Here is a 16,613-nt window from a genome sequence, read left to right as displayed (position 1 = left end):
GCCCAAACCTAGGTCAACGAGTGAAAACATTAATAATTGGATTCATTCCCTACTAAAGTATAGGTTCATTAAGAGGTCAAGTGAGTAGCTTAAGCTACTTAATCCGGCATGCAAATAGGGTCTAAACCACGGTGAAAGTTCATGGAAAAAAAGTCTAGTATGTACATGAAAGTTTGGCAAAAGAAAAGTTTCACTAAAGCTCAAAGGCTTCATTACGGGTTAAACTGTCTCGCCCGGCCAGCCTCGGGAAAATGGTCATTGCTCATTGTGGGAAAGTCAGAATTAGGTTCCATCAGTTGCATTGGAAACTAGGTTCATAAGGCTAAATTTGTCTAGAAGAAACCATTTCCAAAATCCCAACATAAGTGGCTCAAAATTAAGAAACCAAATGAACTTTCTGGACTGTCTCGGATGAACAGTACCGCCCGGACAGCCAACTTTCCAGACTCGCCACGGATCGCTCGGGATGAACCCGAAAATGAGCTTTGTACCGTTTTAAAGCTCTAAGAGTCTACTTTCAATTTCCACAAACGGCACTCAATTCCGATCAGTGAGTAACACGTTATGACCTTAACAAGATTGCTGGACAGAAAATTTCTGGACCTAGTCCAGTTTTCCTCCTTTGTTTATAACTCAAAATTTATTCAACCAAATTGGCTAATTTTTTTGTAGACAACCTCCACACACATAACCCAACATATAACACTCACATTTTTAGCCAAAATGTGCATGAAAATATCAAGGAAAAACCGGGCAGCAAGCTTAAAAAGTTTCGGTCAGCACACTTTAAAAATTTCTAACTTCTACTCTTCTTGCTATTTTCATTCCTTGCACATAACAAGTATTAGATCCAACTAAATAGGGGTTTAAAACATATCAATACTTCATAAACACACATGAATATGGGTTAGACATTTCATCAAACACTTGGTATGCATATTAGTAAACCTAACCATTACTTGATTAACTCAAGAAACTAACCCCAAATTCAACCATAACAAGCTGTTTTTCACCATTTCAACCTCAAGTAGATGATATAACATCATAAACCCAAATTTTAAAGATTACATACCTTACTTACAAGTTGCTTTGGTCACCAAACAAACCACCACAATAGAAGCTTTAGGCTTGAAACAACCTCAAAGATTGAAGGAAATTTTCTCACAAACTCTAGATCTTTCTTCTTTGGATTTTGTTCTTGGTTTTTTTTTCTAGGGTTTAAGGTAAGTATATGGAGCTCTCTCCCTTCCCCCTTTTTGTGCTAAGAAATTCGGCCAACAAGGGTTAAAAGGAACCAAGTTTAGTCTTTAAATTGTTTTCTATTTCCTTAGTCAAACAAACCCATGGCTAGGGTTTTGCCACATGGCTTCATTAGTAACCTAGACTTTCTTAATCTCTGACTAATGGTTCTGTGACGCCCCCACTTCTCCCTAAGGCGAACCAAAGGGTATCCGAGGGACGCCTGCCCAGCTCTCGCCAGGACTCACTACAATCCATCATTCAAAAGCCCGAAATACTTTAAGTAACTTCAATATATAATTAAAGTACTTCAAATATCTCACACTTACAATTATGTAGCTTTCCAAGCTTAAATACAACCCAACAGAAAAGGGTACAATAGCCATCCGTTATAATATAACGTAAAATCTTCAAAAGAAAACAATCTAGTACTACTCACGAGCACCCTTGGTCTCGGACCCTGTAAAAGAAAACCACAACGTGGAATGAGCTACACAGCCCAGTGAGGTTCCAAGGCACTCTAACAGTTCAAACAAATCAAGTAAGTTGGGCATATCATATGCATGGTTCAAGGTTACGCAGTGGCATGTTATCATGAGGCGATAATCATTGTACGGGTAATTGAGACATTTATCATGGTATGAGACATTTATTATGGTTCAAGACATTGGCATGTATAGTTCACGAGTGATTGGAGCTTATTACAGGTGCGAGTAATTAAGCCGGTTACAGGTATGGGGCATTAACATGAAACAGGTATCATGATATGTGTACATTGGACAGGTAACAGGTATGGAGCATATCACAGGCATAGCTCAGGATTTCATGTTGGCATTTTAGCATGAAACAATTATCATGATACAAGGTAAACATATACTGTAGGATACGGTGTTCTAGTGGAACTCTGTCGGTCATCTGCACCTTATGACTTCCGGATCCCCTCGGTTTGACTGGCCATCACCTTATCCCTCCAGTGGTAATACTCGAGTATACCGAAACGGTGTCCCAAGATTCCAACCTACCCGACCGAGCCCAGTCCTGGCTCGAGTAGGTCAGTAACCATGAGCAGGGCCCAGTTCAGCTTAGAGCTTACAACATGCACAGGTAACCAAGTAATTCGACAAAAGGGTAAAATTCATCATTTGGGTAGGTCGAGTGAGATAAAGTACACACTCGCCTAACAATGATGGACAGTTTCATATAACATGTGATTCATGATCATCAAATAATCAAGTGGATACTTAGCACGTAAGCACGTAAGCAATACAAGTGGATTTCATGGGAGCATGTAATTCACGGATATCGAATAGTCATGTAGATTGGAAATCATGTGAGCAAATAGTCAAGTAATCAGGTAGTAATGTCGGTTGGTAAACGGTTCACTGTTAACGGTTGACAGTTCACGGCTAACGGTTAACGGTTAACGGTTAAGTAGTGACGGTTAATTGACAGGCATTTGTCATATGAATAGGCCATCATTGGCCGTTATCCCATTTTTACCATGTGAGAGTCGGGGAGATTCACTCCAACGACGTATGCAACCATAGCATACCAAGTCATGTTATTCGAGCATTTCCAAGCATGAGTTATTCATCTCAAAAGAGAACGAGTGCGATAAAGTACACACTCGACCCCATTTTTCAAAATCGAGTTGGCTAAGCAAGCAATCTAGCAAGTTAAGCATGTATCGAGTTCATATGGTCATTTGATAGGGTTAATCATTTAACCAATTCATGTAGATATACAATGCAAGTATACATTCCTTAAATAGGCATGAGTATGGTAAATACTTAACACATAGCACTTAACACTTAATAATCATGAAATAAGCATGTCCTAGACTTATTCAATTACGTATTCCTATATGGAACACTCTTCTAGTCAAAACAAGCGAGTAGTTCTCAAACAAGCGTTTTAGGTGTCCACTCCGAGTTCCTCTTGGAGATTCCCTCGAGTGCCTGAGCAAACAATAATCAAGTACCATTCAATATCACTACGAATCTCTAATTATCGAGGAAGATTGTACACTAGTACAATCTAAGAAATTAACGCGGAGATGAGTCTAAGAGTTCGTGTAACTCGAGGTTCAAAAGTGAAGTTTTAAACTCTAAAGAGAAAGACTAGCATTTTTCATGAAATCGAGTTCAAAATGTTCAACCGATATCGAGAAAAGAAGGCAAGTTTCAAAAATCTTATTTTCTAAGAAATTGACAAATTTCAGCTTTGGGTATCGATTTTAGAAAAATCATATCTTGCATTATATAAATCCAAAATTGGAAAACTTAATACCATTGGAAACCTCTTCAAAAGTACTAAAAGTTCTTAGAATATACTTTTCCATGATTCCAAATGGATGACATTCAAAAGTTGGCTCAAAGTTATTGCTTTAGAATACCAAGACAGTTTCAAGATTGGTTTTTGGGCAAATTTGAAAATTTGGTAAAATTCACACGTTGTAAATCAGCCTCCAAAATTTGTAACTCAATTAGAGTTACAATCAAAGTTTAAAACAAAACAAGCGGAGCAAGAATCGGAGTTTTGAGCACCAAGATATGGTAGCTCAAAGTTAGTGAAAATGTGAAACTGTTAAGTAAATTCCAGGTTTAATTCACAACTTTGGGACTTTGATTGAATATCGAGATGGACTCGGAATGGAACCAAAATTAGCAGTATAATACTACCATATAAGGACTATTTCTATACCAAATTTCATGGATAAATAAGCATGGGAAGTTGATTAACCAAAACACCAAATTTTCAAAAATTCCAAGGCAAATCTGCCTTGTGAGTTCCGTTTTCCGTTTTCAAAACATTTAGCTTATAAAGTACCTCAAACACGGTCCATCAGCCTAGAAAATGTCTAAGAGGCATTCAAAACAAAATTTGTGGGTGACTAACACCAAGAATTTCAAGTACAAGTCCCAAACCAAGATTAGTTAAAGATCAGTCCAAAATGAAGAAATTCATAACTGAGTCAGTTTCAAACTTTGGTCACAACTCACTCAATTCAACTTGGAATTGAGCATGGTTGGTGGCGTTGGAAAAAACATTCATAAAGCTGAATTTTAACAGAAGAAACCATTTTCAAATTCTATCCACAAATAGCTCGTTTTTGAGCATCAAGATACAAGTCCTGTCCTGTCTCCTGGAGAGAAACGAAACAGGACAGTGATTTTCATTCGAATGGTGTGATTCACTCAAGTGGAACCAGAACATGAAATTGGTACCAATGGAAATCTGGGAATGTCTAGTTTCCAATGCCGCAAACGGCACTTGATTTCAACATCGGAGCGAAGAGTTATGGCCGATACAAAATGACTGCTTGGGCAATACGGGATTCATTTTCCAGTTTTGCTAACTTTAGAAATCAACTCATTTGACCAACCAAATCATGTTATTTTTCAATGCAATTTTGTACACACTCACAATAACATGTAAAAAACATAATCAAGTCATTAGAATCTCAAAATTTTGCACAAAAATGGTCGGACAAGGCAGGGGTAAAACGGTCACTTTTGCTCCAAGCACCTCCTATGATTTTCTACCAACAATATAACATTAATCCACTAATTTAAGCACTAAACCACCATTAATTTCATCATCAATCATCAAATCAGTCCTCAAGTCATTGTGGGAGTTCATAGAGCCCACACATCAAAATCCAATATAAATAAAGCTACCCACATGAAAATACAAGCTTATAAGTGCAATACTACTTCCATAAACTAAGATTCAAGAGGTTGATTGTCTATTACCTCTTTAGATGATAAAACCAGAAATTTTGGTCACCAAAAACTCCAAGAAAAACCGTGAGATGATGTCCTTCTTCTAGCTTAAGATGATCACCAAGTGCTTAGCAAAGTGTGTTCAAAGTTTGAGGTGATTTGGTGGAGGATTAGTGAAGATTTGAAGAAGAAATTGAAGAAGAAACTTGGTTCTTTTCTCTCTTGAGGTGCACGGCTGGAATGGAAGCAAAAGAGTCAGCAATTGAGGTAAGTATGTGGAGAGTTTTAATCTAGTGTGATGCACCCATGTGAAACTAAAATGTGTGGCTCTCATTGATTCAAAGGTCAACTCTTTTTCCCGCGCGTTTCGTGATCGATTCCTCTCGAATTTGTTTCACTAGTGCACTAAACCTCTAATGCACTTATATTCATATAAATATTATTCACTCTCAATTGTCCCAAAATAAGGGTCTAAAGTTCTTAAATTAAATCGCGCGTGTGAAAATGCGTATTTCCAATTTAGGCGCGATAACGCGAAACTTCCGAGAAATTCTTATAACGACAGTACTAATAACTATCACTTGAGTATTTAAACATTAAAATACCTAATTTAGATCCATTGTACATGTCTCCAATATTCCAAACTTATTGTACTCTCAATCGGTCAAGATTTCCAAAGACGTGTTCACTATTTTCACTAAACGAACTTCCGGAAATTAATTTTTGAAACAAGTCACTTTAAAAATATAATGAAACTATATTTCCATGTAATTAGGTCTCAAGAGCTTAGAAATTAATATTCGGAGTAAAATGCCAAATAAATAATTAAATAATCTAGAAATAGGAGATTAAATAAGTAAATTTTGCGAGTCCTCACAACCTCCCCTCCTTAAAAGAATTTCGTCCTCGAAATTCATACCTTCTGTAATCTCAGACAACTCTGAACCATGTGGTGTGTTCATGTCTTGCGTTCTTTCAGATGTCACTGGTCGGTTTCTCCTTCCATTGATTTGTCGAGGGACAGTTCCATTTCCTTGTTGAGCAGTAGTTTCTCGTGGATACCTCCTTGGACAGTCATGAACTTTATGGTTAGTACTCCCACACCCCATACACTTTCGGCCCTTTAGCCAACAGTTTTCTTCAGTGTGATTCGTCCTTCCACAATATCCACAAGTCGGACGAGGTGTTGTGACCTGACTTGCTTGCGAGGTTTTTTTTGATCGTGTCTGTCCTACTGAAGTCCCTCGCGACATAGTTCCTTTGGTTCCTTTATCATGAGTGGTGCAGGAAGTAACAGTCCTATTCCATCCACTTCTTTTCTAACTTTGGCTGGTGGTCCATTTTCTCCTAGTATACTGTCAGATGCATCTATTTTCCTTGCTTGAAAAGCTCTTAGTTGAGATTTTGTACTTTCTACCCTTTGCGCTTTCTCGAGAGCGTCACTAAATGTTTCAACCTGTGCTGCGGCAAGGGCATCTTGGATTTCCAAATCTAATCCTTGGATAAACCGTCTTATTCTCTTCCGTTCAGTAGCCACCAATTCTGGGGCATATGTAGATAATTTCGTAAAGCGTGTTTCATACTCAGCTACACTTAAAGTTCCTTGACGAAGCTTTATAAAATCATCTTCTCTCTTTTCTTGGACAAGTGGAGGAAGAAATTTCTCATTAAATTCACGTACAAAGTTTATCCAAGTCCTTAGGGTTTGATCTCTTTCCCACTTGTTTCTTATAACATTCCACCATTCTCGGGCTGCTCCTTCAAGTTGAAATACAGCAAAGGTGACTTGTCTCTCCTCTGTGTAATCCAAGGCATCGAATATATTTCTTATATTCTCTAACCAATTCTCAGCCACCTCTGGATCAGGTCCTCCAGCAAACTTGGATGGGAAAAATTTCTGAAACCGCTCTAAAGCTCTATCCTCCCCTATTTCTTGGTTTCCACGTTGGTTTCCTTGTCCAACACCTTGACCTTGTTGAGCTACTAAGAGCTCTAGTATATCCGTCATGCGAGTTAAAACTTGTCCCATTTGGTCATTTCCTCTCCCAGCACTTAGCTCGGCATTTTGGTCAATATCAGATCCATTAGCTACTCTTTCATTTCGGGGTTGTCTAGGTTGACGTCCCTTTCGTTGTCCTCTAGTTTCCATGTTCACAGCTAGTCTATACGCACATGCATATACCTCACACTTAGCTAAAATTGAACTATACTCATATACCAGTAGCAACCTTTAAAGGAAAAGAAATCACATATACAAATATCATTATCACTATGCAAGTAAACACAAACTAAAGTTCATTAAATCATAAAACAAGTTATGGTCAAGTAAAGTTCATACCAAGTCAAAGTCAATAACAAAAATAAACAAGTGATTATCACAAGTACATTCATCTTCAAGGCGCAAACTCTTAAATTCTACTCCCATAGTCTCGCTATAAAAGATCACAAGTAGGGATTCACTAGATTAATTGGAACTAGACGATTCTCGTTCCCTAACATGCTCGATTTCAATCCCAACACAAGGATCTTTTGGGTTACGATATTTTCCATCTTCCACTCTTAATTATCGTACCATCTTAACCAAACAATTATTGGTTTCCTGTAACCATTCACATGAAATATCGATTCATTCTTATTCCCCACAAATGGAGATATAAAGTTCTTATGGATGCCATCAACTCTCAGGTACTCGGGTACAAGAATCCAAAATAGGATAATTCACAACTCGAGCTGGCCGGTCCCAAGAGTAAATCACCACATTCGAGATTCCTACCCAACATACATATCAAATTCCCTCCAATTATCAAGATAAAGGTTTTACAACCTATAACATTCATGATTCACAACTTACATTTCTAGAAGGGCACTTAAGTCTTTACTCAATCACATAGTAAGGACCATAACACCACTTGGCCCTATCTTGCTCCTTTGTAGAGACCACGTGAAGTGGCTCTAAATTTCATCGCTACAAGCAATCATTTAACTTTCAGAATAGTCCCACAGTCCGGCATCCTAAACATTTAAGCCTAGGATACACTACAAAGATCTGAACCCTAAGCTCTGATACCAACTGTGACGCCCCCACTTCTCCCTAAGGCGAACCAAAGGGTATCCGCGGGACGCCTGCCCAGCTCTCGCCAGGACTCACTACAATCCATCATTCAAAAGCCCGAAATACTTTAAGTAACTTCAATATATAATTAAAGTACTTCAAATATCTCACACTTACAATTATGTAGCTTTCCAAGCTTAAATACAACCCAACAGAAAAGGGTACAATAGCCATCCGTTATAATATAACTTAAAATCTTCAAAAGAAAATAATCTAGTACTACTCACGAGCACCCTTGGTCTCGGACCCTGTAAAAGAAAACCACAACGTGGAATGAGCTACACAGCCCAGTGAGGTTCCAAGACACTCTAACAGTTCAAACAAATCAAGTAAGTTGGGCATATCATATGCATGGTTCAAGGTTACGCAGTGGCATGTTATCATGAGGCGATAATCATTGTACGGGTAATTGAGACATTTATCATGGTATGAGACATTTATTATGGTTCAAGACATTGGCATGTATAGTTCACGAGTGATTGGAGCTTATTACAGGTGCGAGTAATTAAGCCGGTTACAGGTATGGGGCATTAACATGAAACAGGTATCATGATATGTGTACATTGGACAGGTAACAGGTATGGAGCATATCACAGGCATAGCTCAGGATTTCATGTTGGCATTTTAGCATGAAACAATTATCATGATACAAGGTAAACATATACTGTAGGATACGGTGTTCTAGTGGAACTCTGTCGGTCATCTGCACCTTATGACTTCCGGATCCCCTCGGTTTGACTGGCCATCACCTTATACCTCCAGTGGTAATACTCGAGTATACCGAAACGGTGTCCCAAGATTCCAACCTACCCGACCGAGCCCAGTCCTGGCTCGAGTAGGTCAGTAACCATGAGCAGGGCCCAGTTCAGCTTAGAGCTTACAACATGCACAGGTAACCAAGTAATTCGACAAAAGGGTAAAATTCATCATTTGGGTAGGTCGAGTGAGATAAAGTACACACTCGCCTAACAATGATGGACAGTTTCATATAACATGTGATTCATGATCATCAAATAATCAAGTGGATACTTAGCACGTAAGCACGTAAGCAATACAAGTGGATTTCATGGGAGCATGTAATTCACGGATATCGAATAGTCATGTAGATTGGAAATCATGTGAGCAAATAGTCAAGTAATCAGGTAGTAATGTCGGTTGGTAAACGGTTCACTGTTAACGGTTGACAGTTCACGGCTAACGGTTAACGGTTAACGGTTAAGTAGTGACGGTTAATTGACAGGCATTTGTCATATGAATAGGCCATCATTGGCCGTTATCCCATTTTTACCATGTGAGAGTCGGGGAGATTCACTCCAACGACGTATGCAACCATAGCATACCAAGTCATGTTATTCGAGCATTTCCAAGCATGAGTTATTCATCTCAAAAGAGAACGAGTGCGATAAAGTACACACTCGACCCCATTTTTCAAAATCGAGTTGGCTAAGCAAGCAATCTAGCAAGTTAAGCATGTATCGAGTTCATATGGTCATTTGATAGGGTTAATCATTTAACCAATTCATGTAGATATACAATGCAAGTATACATTCCTTAAATAGGCATGAGTATGGTAAATACTTAACACATAGCACTTAACACTTAATAATCATGAAATAAGCATGTCCTAGACTTATTCAATTACGTATTCCTATATGGAACACTCTTCTAGTCAAAACAAGCGAGTAGTTCTCAAACAAGCGTTTTAGGTGTCCACTCCGAGTTCCTCTTGGAGATTCCCTCGAGTGCCTGAGCAAACAATAATCAAGTACCATTCAATATCACTACGAATCTCTAATTATCGAGGAAGATTGTACACTAGTACAATCTAAGAAATTAACGCGGAGATGAGTCTAAGAGTTCGTGTAACTCGAGGTTCAAAAGTGAAGTTTTAAACTCTAAAGAGAAAGACTAGCATTTTTCATGAAATCGAGTTCAAAATGTTCAACCGATATCGAGAAAAGAAGGCAAGTTTCAAAAATCTTATTTTCTAAGAAATTGACAAATTTCAGCTTTGGGTATCGATTTTAGAAAAATCATATCTTGCATTATATAAATCCAAAATTGGAAAACTTAATACCATTGGAAACCTCTTCAAAAGTACTAAAAGTTCTTAGAATATACTTTTCCATGATTCCAAATGGATGACATTCAAAAGTTGGCTCAAAGTTATTGCTTTAGAATACCAAGACAGTTTCAAGATTGGTTTTTGGGCAAATTTGAAAATTTGGTAAAATTCACACGTTGTAAATCAGCCTCCAAAATTTGTAACTCAATTAGAGTTACAATCAAAGTTTAAAACAAAACAAGCGGAGCAAGAATCGGAGTTTTGAGCACCAAGATATGGTAGCTCAAAGTTAGTGAAAATGTGAAACTGTTAAGTAAATTCCAGGTTTAATTCACAACTTTGGGACTTTGATTGAATATCGAGATGGACTCGGAATGGAACCAAAATTAGCAGTATAATACTACCATATAAGGACTATTTCTATACCAAATTTCATGGATAAATAAGCATGGGAAGTTGATTAACCAAAACACCAAATTTTCAAAAATTCCAAGGCAAATCTGCCTTGTGAGTTCCGTTTTCCGTTTTCAAAACATTTAGCTTATAAAGTACCTCAAACACGGTCCATCAGCCTAGAAAATGTCTAAGAGGCATTCAAAACAAAATTTGTGGGTGACTAACACCAAGAATTTCAAGTACAAGTCCCAAACCAAGATTAGTTAAAGATCAGTCCAAAATGAAGAAATTCATAACTGAGTCAGTTTCAAACTTTGGTCACAACTCACTCAATTCAACTTGGAATTGAGCATGGTTGGTGGCGTTGGAAAAAACATTCATAAAGCTGAATTTTAACAGAAGAAACCATTTTCAAATTCTATCCACAAATAGCTCGTTTTTGAGCATCAAGATACAAGTCCTGTCCTGTCTCCTGGAGAGAAACGAAACAGGACAGTGATTTTCATTCGAATGGTGTGATTCACTCAAGTGGAACCAGAACATGAAATTGGTACCAATGGAAATCTGGGAATGTCTAGTTTCCAATGCCGCAAACGGCACTTGATTTCAACATCGGAGCGAAGAGTTATGGCCGATACAAAATGACTGCTTGGGCAATACGGGATTCATTTTCCAGTTTTGCTAACTTTAGAAATCAACTCATTTGACCAACCAAATCATGTTATTTTTCAATGCAATTTTGTACACACTCACAATAACATGTAAAAAACATAATCAAGTCATTAGAATCTCAAAATTTTGCACAAAAATGGTCGGACAAGGCAGGGGTAAAACGGTCACTTTTGCTCCAAGCACCTCCTATGATTTTCTACCAACAATATAACATTAATCCACTAATTTAAGCACTAAACCACCATTAATTTCATCATCAATCATCAAATCAGTCCTCAAGTCATTGTGGGAGTTCATAGAGCCCACACATCAAAATCCAATATAAATAAAGCTACCCACATGAAAATACAAGCTTATAAGTGCAATACTACTTCCATAAACTAAGATTCAAGAGGTTGATTGTCTATTACCTCTTTAGATGATAAAACCAGAAATTTTGGTCACCAAAAACTCCAAGAAAAACCGTGAGATGATGTCCTTCTTCTAGCTTAAGATGATCACCAAGTGCTTAGCAAAGTGTGTTCAAAGTTTGAGGTGATTTGGTGGAGGATTAGTGAAGATTTGAAGAAGAAATTGAAGAAGAAACTTGGTTCTTTTCTCTCTTGAGGTGCACGGCTGGAATGGAAGCAAAAGAGTCAGCAATTGAGGTAAGTATGTGGAGAGTTTTAATCTAGTGTGATGCACCCATGTGAAACTAAAATGTGTGGCTCTCATTGATTCAAAGGTCAACTCTTTTTCCCGCGCGTTTCGTGATCGATTCCTCTCGAATTTGTTTCACTAGTGCACTAAACCTCTAATGCACTTATATTCATATAAATATTATTCACTCTCAATTGTCCCAAAATAAGGGTCTAAAGTTCTTAAATTAAATCGCGCGTGTGAAAATGCGTATTTCCAATTTAGGCGCGATAACGCGAAACTTCCGAGAAATTCTTATAACGACAGTACTAATAACTATCACTTGAGTATTTAAACATTAAAATACCTAATTTAGATCCATTGTACATGTCTCCAATGTTCCAAACTTATTGTACTCTCAATCGGTCAAGATTTCCAAAGACGTGTTCACTATTTTCACTAAACGAACTTCCGGAAATTAATTTTTGAAACAAGTCACTTTAAAAATATAATGAAACTATATTTCCATGTAATTAGGTCTCAAGAGCTTAGAAATTAATATTCGGAGTAAAATGCCAAATAAATAATTAAATAAGCTAGAAATAGGAGATTAAATAAGTAAATTTTGCGAGTCCTCACAGGTTCTCTTAACTTTCCAAATGTACCAATAATTGTTTAACAACTCTCATCTCACACAAAAATCTCTACTATTTAAGAAAAGAACACTTGGTCAATTTCAAGTGGCGCATTAATTTAAACAAACTCAAGAAAATATTTTTCTTCAATTACAATGAAATGGAATGTTATACATGGAAATTACTATAACATATAGAAAATATATTGTAAGGGCATAGAATAAGTAATTTAAATCCTAGGGTAAGGCACTTGGTACAATGTAAGTGGTGGAAAAGAAACTAACTCAACAAAATTGTTTTAGCTAAAAGTAAGGATATGAAATGTAATGCATGGAAATTGATTTAATACATGTAGAATGCTATGCGAGGGTATATTATAAGTGGTGAAATAGTTACAACTAACTCAAGAAAAACGTTTTAATTTCTTAGTGTACACGATAACACATAGGGGATACAATGCTAGGGCTTATAATCCGTGGTTTCATTCTTAGAGTAAGGCATGTAGTTTAGAAAAATTGACTTTTAAAGTGAGAGTTCTCACACTTATGCTGAGTGAATTAGTCAAAGACTTCCTCTAAGAAAAAAGGTACATTCTTGTCCGTGATGATGTGTGGAGTATAGATGCCTGGGAAGCTATCAAATGTGTATTGCCTGATTGGAATATCACTAGTCGTGTTGTATTGACAACATGAATAGCTGATGTAGCTTCTGCGTCCTGTTTAGGATCACTTGACTTCGTCTATAAGATGGAGCCTCTTTCTGATAAAGAGTCTTGGACTCTGTTTTGCAATAGAACATTTCAGAGCAATGACTGTCCTCTAAATCTAGAAAAAGTTGCTAAAAAAATACTGAAAAAATGTGAGGGCCTACCGCTTGCAATTGTTGCAATAGGTGGTGTTTTGGCTCTGAAGGAAAAGGAAAAGACAGATGAATGGGAGATGATTCTTCATGGTTTTGGTGGCGAGGCAAATGGCAGTGGTAAGCTTGACAGGATAAAAAAGGCACTCTTATTGAGCTATAATGATTTGCCTCACTATCTTAAAAGCTGCCCATTATATCTTGTTGAGCCGCAAGGTTTGACCTTGGTGGCAAAATTTTTCCGTCCCACATCGGCTAAACCTTAACGAAAGCCTCCCAAATTCACCTATAAATATAGGGGGTTTGTGAAGGTTTCAATTGCACCACTCAAGAGAGCATTATATGGGCTATTAGTTTCTTGGATCATCTAACCCATTTATAATCAAATATTTTAAGCTCTCTTGTTTTGAGTTTAGGAATAATTCCTAAACCTTTTGTAAGTGCCATTTTGGCCAAGGAACCACTTTCTTACGATTTTTGTATTTCTTTTTCATAATAGAAATATTGCTCCTTTCTCGCCCATGGACGTATGTCAATTTGACCGAACCACGTAAATTTTGGTGTCTTTTATTTTGTTTTGTTATTTGTCATTATTGGGTTGCTACAACTCTTTTATATGGTCGGTTTTACCACCTAAATATTATATGGCTGGTGTTTACCGTCTAACCATTATATGGTCAGTTATACCGCCTATTTTGTTCTAAACTTTAGTTTGTTTATTTCTGGGCCAATCCTAACAAACTGGTATCAGAGTTGGTTGATATATTTTGCAAGACAGGTTCAGCTCGTGGGGCCCGTTCATCTGGTGGGGCACGTCCATCCTGTGAGGCCCGTCTATCCGTGGGTACGCTCACCTTGTGGGGCTCGTTCATCCCGTGGGGCCCGCTCATCTCATGGGGCCCGCTTACCCTGTGGGATCCGCTCATGAGACTTGCATATTTGTTTGACTAGTTTTTTGAGACAAACTTCAAATTACAGATTTTGTCGCAACAATGACGATAACAAAGATGATTGTTGAAAAGTTCGACAGGAATGTCAATTTCGGGATGTGACAGCTCAAGATGGAGGCCATTCTTGTTCAAGAAGGAGTTGACTTGGCAATTCAGGGAATTGAGAAAAAGTTAGAAGATGTAAAGGATGCGAATTTCGCCGATATGGATAAGAAGGCCAGATCCAGCATAATCTTAAATCTCTCCGATGAGGTGTTGCGTGAGGTAGCAACGGAGATTTCGAACAAGGTTATGTGGGATAAATTGAAACTCTTGTATATGAAGAAGACAGTCGAGAATCGGCTATATCTGAAGCAGAGTTTGTATATGCTTCAGATGTCTGAAGGTACATCTATACTCTCCCATCTTGATAAATTCGATTCAATTATTATGGATTTGGAGAATATAGATTCGAAAATTGATGATGAAGATCAGGCCCTATTACTTTTGTGTTCCCTTCCCCAGTCCTTTAAGTATTTTCGTGATACTATGATTTATGAAAAAGAAACAATTCCGTATCGGGAAATTAAATCTACATTAAAATCTAAAGAGCAGATAGATAGGGATATTATTGGGGAAACTAGTGGGAGTCAAACCGATGTCTTGTTTGTTCGGGGTAGATCTGAAAAAAAAATACAAAAAATAGAAGTCTATCCAAATCCAGACATAAAAATGTAGTGTGCAACTATTGTAAAAGAAGGGCCATATTATCTCTAATTGCTTTAAATTGAAAAATAAAGAAAAGAAAAAGGAGAAAAAGAGTGAGACCACCGAGGCTAGTATTGCAGTTGATGAGAATGATAGAACCATTTCTATGCAATGGAAAATAATTTTAGGTCTAACAATGGGTGGATTATAGATTCGAATTGTTCATATCATATGTATTCCAATAGGGACTGGTTTTCAACATATGAATCAACTGAAGGTGGAGTTGTCTTAATGGGTAACAACGCTGCTTGTAAAATTGTTGGCAAAGGCACAATTCGGATTAAAATGTACAATGGTATTGTGAGGACGCTCACAGATATTAGACATGTTCCAGATTTGAAGAAAAATCTCATCTCTTTGGGTACTTTTGAGTCTATTGGGTGCAGGTATTCTGGTGGAGGTGGAGTTCTCAAAATCACTCGAGGTGCTCTTATTGTTATGAAGGCACACAGATCTGGCACTTTGTATATTTTGCAGGGATCTACTGTTATAAGTGCTGTTGCTATTTCAACATCAACTTTGTCCGATTCTGATTTTACCAAATTGTGGCACATGAGCGAGAAAGGCTTATCTATTTTATGCAAACGAGGTCTTCTTGGTAGTCAAAATATTGAAAAGATGAGATTCTGTGAACATTGTATTTTTGAAAAGCAGAAGAGAGTTAGCTTCCAGTTGCCGGCAGTTCATAGGACAAAAGGAACTTTGGACCATATTCATTCAGATCTCTGGGAGCCTTCTCGTGCTCCTTCTAAAGGAGGTGCTAGGTACATGTTGACTTTCATTGATGATTATTCAAGGAAAGTTTGGGTATATTTTCTTAAACATAAAAATGATGTTTTCGTAACTTTCAAGCAATGGAAAGTTTTGATTGAGAAACAAACAGGAAAACATATTAAGTGGTTGAGAACAGATAATGGCATGAAATTTTGTGAAGGTGAATTTGATAGATTCTGTAAAAATGAAGGAATTGTTCGGCATCGCACTGTCAGAATGACGCCTCAACAAAATGGTGTGGCCGAACGTATGAACAGAATGCTTTTAGAGAGAGCAAGATGTATGATCTCCAATGCAGGATTGACAAACGACTTTTGGGCAGAGGCGATCAATATGACCTGCTATATTGTCAACCGTTCTCCTTTTACATCTCTTGATTTCAAAACTCCTGAGGAAGTTTGGTCAGGTACTCCTGGTGATTACTCTAATTTAAAAGTTTTTGGGTGTCCAGTATACTTGCACGTGAATGATGGAAAATTGGAATCTAGGGCTAAAAAATGTATTTTTCTTGGGTGTGCTTCTGGGGTGAAAGGATACAGATTATGGTGTTCTGATCCCAAATCTCCAAAATTCGTAATTAGTAGAAACGTTACTTTTGATGAATTATCTATGTTATCTTATAAGAAGGAGTCTTCTAGTCCTTGTACTACTGATAGTACACAAAAGCAGGTGGAGCTTGATATTGGTAGTTCTGGTCCTTCTCTGTCCAAATCTTCTATTCAGCAAGTGCCAGTAGATGCACCTGAATCTACTATTGAAGATAATTCAGAAGAAGAGGAGTATTCCATAGCCAGAGATAGAACAAAGAGAGACATTCGATCA

The sequence above is a fragment of the Coffea eugenioides genome, chromosome 11, assembly GCF_003713205.1.
Source record: "Coffea eugenioides isolate CCC68of chromosome 11, Ceug_1.0, whole genome shotgun sequence".
NCBI lineage: Eukaryota > Viridiplantae > Streptophyta > Magnoliopsida > Gentianales > Rubiaceae > Coffea > Coffea eugenioides.
This window is presented reverse-complemented; position numbering follows the sequence as displayed.